Raw genomic sequence first — 10,679 nt, forward strand, 5'->3', positions numbered from 1 at the left:
TCCCTAATTGAACTGGGAAACAACATTACATAGAGATATCAAAGATCTAAGCAAACAGACTTTAGAAAATTGCAGTTTCAATAAAGACAAGTTGTGATACTTTTGTTTTTTATAAGAATTGTGCATGCCACTTATCTTTAAATTGAAGTGTGCTGACATCTTCTTGGAACCAGAAAATGGGATACTTAGTCTAAATACAGAGTTGGCAATGAGTCAGGGCATTCAAAATCAGGATAGTCCCAGAAAATTTGGGACCTACAATTCCTCTGTTAAGAAAATGCTCCTTATGAGCACAGTATGATTACACTTGATTTAAAAAGCTGCTTATGACTTGTATTCCTGTTACTGCTACCAATTTCAGGCAGAAAGAATTCCTTCTTGTGATTGCTTTGCTTGGAAGTTAACAACCTGGTTATTTTAAATTGAATTGCAAAAACTTTCTTTCTTTCTTTCTTTCTTTCTTTTTTTTTAAAAGCAATGTACTATGAAAGCACAGAGAAACATAGCTTTGTCCTTTAGAACTAAAGATTTATTGTACTTATATTTGCAGTCTGGTCATTATTGTGGAAACTTGTTTGTGGCTTTGAGGAACTTGGATAAATAACTAAAAGATATAACTTGTGTTGGCTGTGTCTGGATGTGTTTCTACTTTTAAGTGTACCACAGTCTCATAAATATGAAGAGGGGGATTAAAATAAGCAAAGATATGGAAACATTTACATTGTGAGTGATAGCAAAGTTTCTGCAGTGGTTCTTTAAGATTTCTCAAACCTAGCCACTGTGGCCTTTGAGGGTCACATCTACATTTTTTCTATGCGTAAGGAAACAAAGGGGGCCCACAGCAGGCACTGTAGAGCCTGTGACTTTGGCTCTCTTAATGAGCCATCTGACCAAGATGGACAAACAATTACAAGATTTGAGATGTACAATGAGAGACTTAGGATGGACTGGCCACTATAGACTAAGCCAATTTATTCTGCTGTGTTGGGATTAGTTACTTCTGCAACACACACACACATACATACAAATGGTCTCAGTATAAATCATAAACCAGGAAATCAAAGTGAGCCTCTCCATTAGTGAGGGCTTCCCAGGAAAAAGGATAGTTTTAGTTTCATGAATGAAAATGTTCCATCATAATCCTTACTGGAAGTCTAAAAATCCTAGGCAAAACTTGATGCTCCTTTTCCTTCTAACCTTCGACTGGGATTGGGCTGCTAGGGTGCGGGGAGGGTGTGAGGGACAGACAGTTCTGCTTTGTGGGAGGTCCCTACTGCCAGAGCACCCACTTACTTTGAACACCTTAACACCTGAATTGAAATGGTCAGGCAGGAGCCTGATCAATTACAACAGGACTGGCTTTTTAACAGAAAAAAAATCACCCTCTTAAATGAGTCATACTTGAGATAATTTGGTCATTCTCTGGTGACAGGGAAGCAAGAAAAAAACCTTTGGAGCAGCCCCTTTGGGTTAGGTGCTTTACAACGTGCAGTCCTGTTTAATCCTCACAAGAGCTGTGCAAAGCCATCGGCAGCTCCATTTTACACGTGTAAACCGGACTCGGCAGTTTGTCAAGATGTTGCCTAAACAGTGAATGGCAAAGTCGGGGTTTACACCCAGGGCCAGTCTGACTCCCCAGCCCATGCGCTCTCCTTGTGCCACAATAGCACAGCAACTATTTTAAACTGACCTTCAAATAGTCCCTCTGGTCTTAGTAAAGCAAAAGTTCTTAGTAGGTGGGCTGGCAGTAAAGATTTAGGCATCTTTTCACAGAAGAGACTTCTTAACCCCCAGTTCTGTTGGCTGGAGTGACTCAGACCCCGCATTTTCAAAGGTCGTCACACAGGCTACGAACTGGAGGGGACACTTGGCTGGGCCGTGGTAGCAGTGGCCATAGGGTGCGTCGCCATTCCTTGCCATGATGCACATCCCAAGTGAAGTGGGGTAGGATTCTCTGAGGTACCATTTCTGTGAGAACAGAGCCTGAGGCAGGGCTCCCTGGGGGGCATCCCCGGATCACAACAGTTAGGGACTGCACAGGTAGAGAGGAAGCAGGCCAAGTGACATGCCAGCAAGTTAAGGTGGCTGGGAAGAGAACCCAGGTGTAGGTGGAGTAGGGGTGGGTGAGATGATGCTACAGAAAGCAGAGCTTTCTCCTGAGGACGTCGCTTCAAAGCTGCAGGACAGCAGTGCCCTGTCTACTCTGGTTCTAAACCCTCTGGCTCACGTTGTTACCCCCTCTTCAAATATCCCTGACAAAGGGATTAGTCTTAGAGAGCTAATTTAACAAAACTTCCCTGAAACAGTATTTGCGGAGGAGATGTAAGAGGAGTGGGGGCCAGGGCAGCTGTGACTAACTCTGGAACAAAGCACTTTACACACCCCTATCTCTTTTGATCCTTACATCAGTCAGCTCAGAGACCTGAAGAATCTTGCCCAAGGTCAAACTCAAAAGTCTTTTCACTGGAAACCCTGTGGTTCTTTTCCTGCAACTGGGAAATACGATGGTATATATAGGCACATATAGATTCTAAGGTGTGATATGGATCCAAAAAGGTTTGGGGTTGGAGGTGATCTGCCTTGAACTTGGCATGATCATCAAGTGAATACCAGGGGCAGCTCTTCACCTGCTACACTTGAGTCCGTCCCTGGAGGAAGGACTAACACTCTAACAGGTGTAAGAGGCAACCTCCCATTTCTTCTTCCAATCCTCCTCTGCTGGGGTATACCCATGGGTAATCCCTCCAACCATAAATCAGAGGGCTGGTGGGCAGCTTAGGAAATCTGAGAATGCATGGTAATAGGTTCTACTTTTGTACAAAGCATAATAATTATCTTTGTGCAAAGGTATCCAAGTAATTCCCAGGCCTCTACTTCCATATGGTTCTTGCCTCCAATCAGACATGCCCACCCTCTTTGAGTTCCTTCCTGGTGTGTGGTGCTAGGACACATACGGTCAGCACATAGATGTCACATATCTACCATGGACAGCACAGGCCAAACCCCCCTCTCTATATAGTGCTCAGAAAGTCTCCTCTCACCTGGCATCCCTGGGCACAAGAAGAGGGCCACTTATTTCATTTCTTAAAAAGCGTATCAGTTGAATTTTAGTTTGCTTAATTTAGACTTCTTATTTTGGAGATGAGGAAACTGAGCTGAAGTGATTTGCCCAAGATCTATGCAGCTGGTCAAAGTGACAGATAGAGCTCAGTTCTCTTGACTCCCAGTCCAGTGCTCTTTCCTCTGTATCATAATTATTAATCCTAAGAAGAAGGTAAGAGTCCAAACTATTACTCCTATTTTAAAGGCAGAAAAACTGAGGGCATAATTCAGTTTAGGGATGACTGACACTCCAAAAGTATGAAAATTAATCTATGAAAGTGACTTAACAGCTCCTCAGGATTAATAATTTTCATTCTCCCTGGTGGATGCAAATATGCAGAGTTCATTGTTACAGTGAACACACTGAAGTGTCCAAAGGCTATTCAATATGTTGATCATATAATTTCTCTCCTGTATGGAAAGTAAGGAAGGGGATGGAAAAACAGTCCCTGCCATTATGAAGCCTAGTGTCCAAACAGATTATGCATTTATGGAATCCCCTAAAAAGATATAACAGCGTATATCCCATGTCAGGACTGTCTCAGCCAGGCCCCATACCAAAACTTGATAAAGGGTACTGTAAGCAGTAGTCCTTATGGATTTTCCTTCCGTTGAACCCACACTTGAATTTGGTACTACCCCAGAAGAGGCTCTAACAGAAATAACCCTGATATGCAATTATGGGAACTCTACAGTTCTGATGACAATTCTAAAAATTTAAACGGAACGTGTGAACTCACATGGATTGTGCTCTCTGTGCCAAGTTCTGTGCTAGGGCCTTTACAAAGGTTTTCTTATTTAATGTTCATAATCTATGATGCTGATATTCTGAGAACTATTTTCCAGATGAGGAAGCTGAAACATCTGCATTTAAGGAAACTGCCAAAGGGGCAACACCATAAAGTGGTGATTATTTATTTAATATATGTTTACTGCACTTAAATGATGTGCCTGGCACTGGACTAGATACTGGTTAAATCTATAAAGCTACAGTAATCAAAACAGTTTGGTATTGGCAAAAAATAAACATATATATCAAAGGAACAGAATAGAGAGTCCAGAAAGAGTCTCACACATATACTGCCAATTTTAAACAAAGGTACCAAGGCAATTCAATGGGGAAGGAAAACTCTTTTCAACAAATGGTGCTGGATCAATTGGATATGGATGAGGGGGTGGAGGATGGAAGAGGTATCAAACCTTACCTCACACCATACACAGAAATTAACTCAAAATGAATCACAGACCTAAATGTAAAACCTAAAACTATTAAACTTCTGGAAGAAAAGAGAAAAATCTTTGTGATCTTAAAGTGGCAAAGTTTCCTTAGAACACACACCAAAAACCATGAACCATAGAAGAAAACTGATAGTTGGGCTTCAACAAAAATTAAAAACTTGATTTTCAATAGAAACTAGGAAAACAAAGCAGACCACAGACTAAGAGAAAATATTTTGAACACATATATTAAACAAAAAACTTGAATCCAGAATATATTTTTTAAAAACCTCTTAAAATTCAGTAAGACAAACCAATTTTAAAAAACAGGGGAGGGAGTTCCCTGGGGCCTAGTGGTTAGGATTCCAGGCTTTCACTGCCATGGCCAGGGTTCAATCCTTGGTCAGGGAACTGAGATCCTGCAAGCCATGTGGCACCACACACACACACACACACACACACACACACACACACACACAGACACACACACAAAACCCAAAAAACAAAAAACAAAACAAAACAAAAACACAAAAAACCAGGGGAAATATTTGACCAGATGTTTCACAAAAGAAGATATGTGAATGGCCAGTAAGCTCACTAAAAATAGCTCAAAATTACTAGTGATTAGGGAGATGCAAATTAAGACCGTAGTCAGATACTTCTAGAATGGCTAAAATGAAAAGACTGACAGATAACAAGTGTTGGTGAGAATGTGGAGCAACTGGAACTCTCATATGCTTCTGGTGCTTTGGAAGATTATTTGGCAGTTTCTTAAAAGGTTAAACATATAGCTACCGTACAACACAGCCATTGCAATTCTTGTATGCTAGTATTCATTGTAGCCTTATTTGAAACAGCCAAAAAACTGGGAAACAACCTGAATGTTCATTAACAAGTGAATGGATAAACTGTGTTTTAACTATACAACAGAATGCTACTCAGCAATATTAAGGAAGAAACTGTTGATATGAACAACAACATGAATGAGTCTCAAAATCAATATGCTGAAGGAAAGAAGCCAGACCAAAAAAAAAAAAAAAAAGAGTACAGACTCTGATTACATTGAGATAAGACTCTAGAAAATGTAAACTAATCAATAGCGATGGGAAGCAGATTTGTAGCTGTCTGGGGATTAGGGAGGAAGGGATGTATTACAAGAGGGTGATGAAAATGTTATCTTCATTTTGGTGATGACCTCATTCATATATATAGGCATACAAATACATGTTAAAACTCATAAAATTGTACACTTTAAATATTTGAGGTTTATTGTATATCCATTATGCTTCAATAAAGTGGTTTTAAAAGGATGAGGGAGGTAGGTGAGAGCTGGTGTAACTAATGCGATCCCACCAATACAATAAAAAGATTTGAACAGTGTCCTAGAAGTGCCCAGTCGCTCCAGCTGTGGACTGCCACCAGTACAGTAGTTGGGCTTATTTTGCTCCCAAGAGCTTCCAACCACACTCAGGGGAAGGATATGGCTCAATTCAGCCCGCCCAGGAATGACAGAGACCCAGGCATTGTAATGAAGGGTCTGGAATATAGGGCAGCTTTGCTCTACAGAGCAGGAAGTATATCAGGGTAGAAGCAAGGAAAATCTTGCTCTCATAAGATTCCTCTGGATGCAGAACTCCCTGTTCTCTGATTTCCTCTCCAGTGTGGAATAAGGGTGAAAGTCCCAATTTGTTGTTTTGAAAAAAATAACCATGACAACAGCCAAGTCCATAGAGAGAGTAGTAAAAATGCATTAAGCTCACTTTCGATACCTTGCCTTCGCTTCCAGAATGAATGCTCCTCGTCAGACAATGATCCAGCTTCAACAAAAGAGCAAAAGGGAAGAGCAGACCTAGAAAACCTTTGTGTGCCCAGGCCTGTCACAGATTACTGGTATCTCTTTGATCTGGCAGTTCATTGCCTCTAGCTTTCTCCACACAGTCCAGGTCAGCTTTTTGAAAGCTTATTCTGAAAGGGCAGGAGCAGATATGAGCTCTTTTTAGGAAACATAGCTGTTAAGCTCACACATTTAGAAGTAAAAATAAACTTGGAAAGTTTCATTAAGTGAGTCAGGGTATGATCAAAATTGTGCCCTAATCCTTCACTCCATGGTTGGAGAATGAACTGGCAGATGTGCTTTTCCTTCTGTCCCAAGGGAAGGGCCTCCCACCAGCCCTTCCCCGAGGTAGAATGAAGCAGTCTAATCTTCAAGGGCACTGACTGGGAAGAGAGGAGGCCTGGGTCCTAAACTCTGTCACTAATTAGCTGACATAACTAAACCTCTTGGGTGCCTAACTTAACCTCTTAGGCTGGGCCAGTGTTTGCCCTGCTCTGTTAGCGGATATAAATCATTGTGCCAGTAATGTGACCTGTGAGAGCATTATCACATATTCCTCTTTGCTTTTCTCTGGGCCTGGCAGAAAAGCGTCGGGTCTGGCATACTTTGCAAGGCGAAAGATAAGTCTTTCCTCCACTGAGTCTGGGCAGACTTGGGGAGAGAGGAGAGGGTTATTGCAGCTTTCCACCAAGGAAACCAGCTATTTTTCTGTGTTGGGGGAAGGCAGATTTGCTTTGTCTCTGAGGTTATAACCAGATGTATCAAGACTGGTCATATATGCTAGCCTGTAGCCTGACACTCAGCTCACGGGGCATCAGGGATCTGAAGCTCTAGAGCCACAAAGTTCAGGCAGGCATCAATTGGAGGATAATATTCAAAGGGAATGGGGAACCCCTGCCCATTCAAAGGGACAACAGATTGTTGCCACAGGGAATGTGGGTCCAGTGTGGGCAGATCCTCAGAGTCTTCCTCAAGAGAGGCCTGAAATCTGGGCTTTTAAAACATAAGATATCCAAAACTTTAAATAATGGCCATGAAAGCAAATTTAAAGCATAATGTAAGTCAAAACGAGACAGGTTAGCAGGCTGGGTGGGTTAATGACAGAAACTCTGGTCAGGAGGGGGAAATATAAGAGCAAGGCAGTCATGCCTTGCTTCCTGCAGAGAGCCCAGAGAGGAAGCAAGGTCCTAGGTTGTCTTTACCCAGGCAACTTGTCTCCTGTCTCTCAATTCTTCTCTTCTGTCTCTCCTTCTCCCTCCAGCCTAAGGAAGCTTCAGCTCTCTGTGGGAGGAGGAGGTAAGAAACCTTGGCTCCTTTCCTTTTCCCAGAACCACCACTGTAGCCCATCCTGCCTACCCCTACAGGGCCTGGATTTTGAAACACAAAAGCCCGGGAAGTATTTTTTTCCCTCTGCATTCTGCTTTCCTGAGGCAAGGGAAAATGCTCAGCTGATTTGATTTAATGAGAAGGGGATAAAGGTAAATCAGGTAACACTAGCTAACCTGCCCACAGCCCAGGGGTTATACTGGCTGGAGGAACATCACACACACAACCTGAGGCTCGAATGGGGGCGCAGCATGCTTGGGAAGTTAGGACTAGTTTGGTACCGCTGGGTGGAGGGCAGGGCAAATGGCAGGGGAGGGGACTGGTAAGGCAGATGAAATAGGACTTAACATAAAAAAATTTAATTGGCTTAGATGTCTGAATACTTATGTGTTGCTTTTGTAAGGCTGGTGGCACAGTCCTACATTGGTTTTGTGTAATTTATCATCTATGCACTTTAAAGTGACATAAAGGGCTTCAGAAACCATGATCTGGCCACCATGCTCATCATAATTTGGGTGGTCTAGCCATCTACAAAGTGTCCGAAGTTGATACAGTTGAACTCGTTTGAGGGTAGTAAGTATCACCAGACTTCACTGAGAGGTGCTGCCATAGCTGTTACCAAGCCTTCTTGCTATTTCAGAAACTGCTCCTGCTTTCTGCCTTCCCTCCCTCCCCCGCAACTCCAGCTCCCATTCCCTACTTCCCCAGGCTCCACCACACTCTTCTTCTTCCCCAGTGGTCCTTCCAATTCCATCTCTTCACTGAACTCAGGCTGACCCCTGAGGACCCTGTTTTCCTTTCTACCCTCTCAGGTAGAGGATGTATTTTCAATCATACATACTCCAATTTCAGTGTCGGGAGCTGGGGTTGGTGTCTTCCAGGGTGCTGCCTCTGGACCATTACTCTCTTTTTCTTTCTAAAATACTGTAACCTCCTTGAGGTTCACACCGCCCACCCCCTTACCCTGACTCCCCTAGTCACTGAAGGCTTTAGCCTCTTTCTCCAGGTCTCCTCTCCACGCCATCATCCTAAGGCACTAAATGTCCTTATGGCTGGTGGAGGCAACATCCTGGCTGCAGAGTTCCTTGACGATTACACCTTCAGTGACCTTCTCCCTCCAGCTCAGCACACTCCCAGGGGCACAGCTCTGAGCTTGCCATCATCAGAAACTGCACCTCCTCTGGCATCTCATTCTCTCACCACCACCTTCCAGCTCATTTGCTTAAGTCCCCTCACTGAAATAATTCTCTAGCCTCACTGAGATCTCCAAGCCAGTGGCCTCACCACTTTCTCTATGTCCGTGAACCTCCTCCTATCTTTATTTTCTTCTGTATCGAGCTTAGAGGCCGTAGTTCTTCCTACAGTGTCCTAAATCCATTGTGCTCCTCTTCATTGTCCTTGCCTGGCAAAGCCCCACAGACTTATTTATGCCTGTGCCTGAGTACATCGGTATTACTGGAGAATATGGCACAACTGAGTACTTGGGCATGGCTCTAACTCTGTGTTCTCCAACGTTGTTTGGGTCTTCAACACTGCTCAGCAGTTTTACCATGCTTTGCTAGAAGCTCCCGCCACTTTCACAAATTTTATTTCCTTTTCTCAGAGCTTTATGCTTCCAACCCCTTTATTCCCAGATAAGAAGCGTGGCAGAGAAAACTGATGGACTGCATTGGCACCTGTCCTCTCCTCCCATGGACAGTACAATGGAGCACATGTCCTCTTCTTCCAACCAAGGCCAGTCCCTCCACACACTGTGCCCCGGATCTCATCCCCTCCTACCTAAGCAGGGGTCCCGTTCCATTAGGTGTACCTTCTCCTTCCCCAATCTTCAACCTTTTCTTCACACCTGGATTCTTCCCACTAGCACTCAAATACATGCTGGAATCCTTCATTACCAATAAAGCCAAGCAAACAAAACTTCCCTTCATTCCACACATCCCTCAAGCTCTTACCTGCTCTTCTTTTATTAATACAGGATTCTCTTTCTTCTTGCCATTCTGGCTTCCTACTTCACCAGCTTGCAGAAACTGCTCTTGCTGGGGCCACCAGTAGCTTTCTTGCTTTATCCACTGTGAAGTTCCTGCCTTCATTGGTCTTGATCTTCTTGGCAGCATTCAATACAATTAACCACTTCTTCCTTCTTGAAACACTCTCTCCTCTTGGCTTTGGTGACAAAAATACTTTTGCGGTCGTCTTTATACCTTCTGACTGTTCTTTCTGAGGATCTTTTGCCTGTTCCACCTCCTCCCAAATTCTAAATTCTTGAGTTCTTTGGAAATTCTCATATCATACTCTCCCTTGGCAATTTCAACTTTTTTCCCAAGGCCTTAAATCCATAGCTATCCTGGTTTAATCTTTCCTGAATTCTTATCATTTCTATCACAGAACTGTAATTAAGTACTTATTAGGGTGATGATCTATTTATCATTTCCTCTGCTAGAACCATAAGCTCCATGAAGGTGAGCAATGTCTTCTTTATCTACCATTCCTATAATCCACTGGGTCAGCCTAGAAAAAAGTGACTGAGCTTCAATGCAAAGTTCTACCTAGTGGGCCTGTGCTCTGTCTGCCAAAAGAGGAAGCAAACATCTGCCTTCATGGGATTGTCGAATAGTTAGAACTTGTCACCACAGTCTTTTCTCCCAGATTTACTTTCAAACTATCTTTTCCTTAGTGCAGAATAGGAAATCTAGATAATTTCTTTTGCCAAAAATAGAGGAATCCTGTATTAATAAAAGTAAAATGAACATTGAGGAGTGAGGGAGTCTTTAAGCTTTGAAGCAGTGGAGTGATACGGTGAGTTCTGTATTTTGGAAAGCTAGCTGTCAGCGGTAAGGAGGAAGACTTTGTGGAAGGAGAGAATAGGGGCAGGGGCATTCGTGTGAATCTGTTCCAGGGGAGAGCTTATGAAAGCCCTAGGTCAGGGGTGGCATTGAGAATAGGAAGAAAGAGGGAAGGTGAGACTTTTCAGAGACAAAATGACAATTGAATATCAGGGTAGGATGGTAGGAAGTGAAAGATTGCCCCGAATCAGAGGATTCTCGTACTGACCCATCATCCCCTGCAGTGGGCCCTCACGTACATGCTGTTCTTTTTCCTTGGAAGGACCTGCCCCCACATTTAACTCCTTGGAATCCTGTTCCTCCATCATGATCTTTAGAAAGATCTCCTGGATTACTCCAGAGAGAATGACTCTTTC

This window comes from Lipotes vexillifer, unplaced genomic scaffold (assembly GCF_000442215.2).
Source record: "Lipotes vexillifer unplaced genomic scaffold, Lipotes_vexillifer_v1.1 scaffold24, whole genome shotgun sequence".
NCBI lineage: Eukaryota > Metazoa > Chordata > Mammalia > Artiodactyla > Lipotidae > Lipotes > Lipotes vexillifer.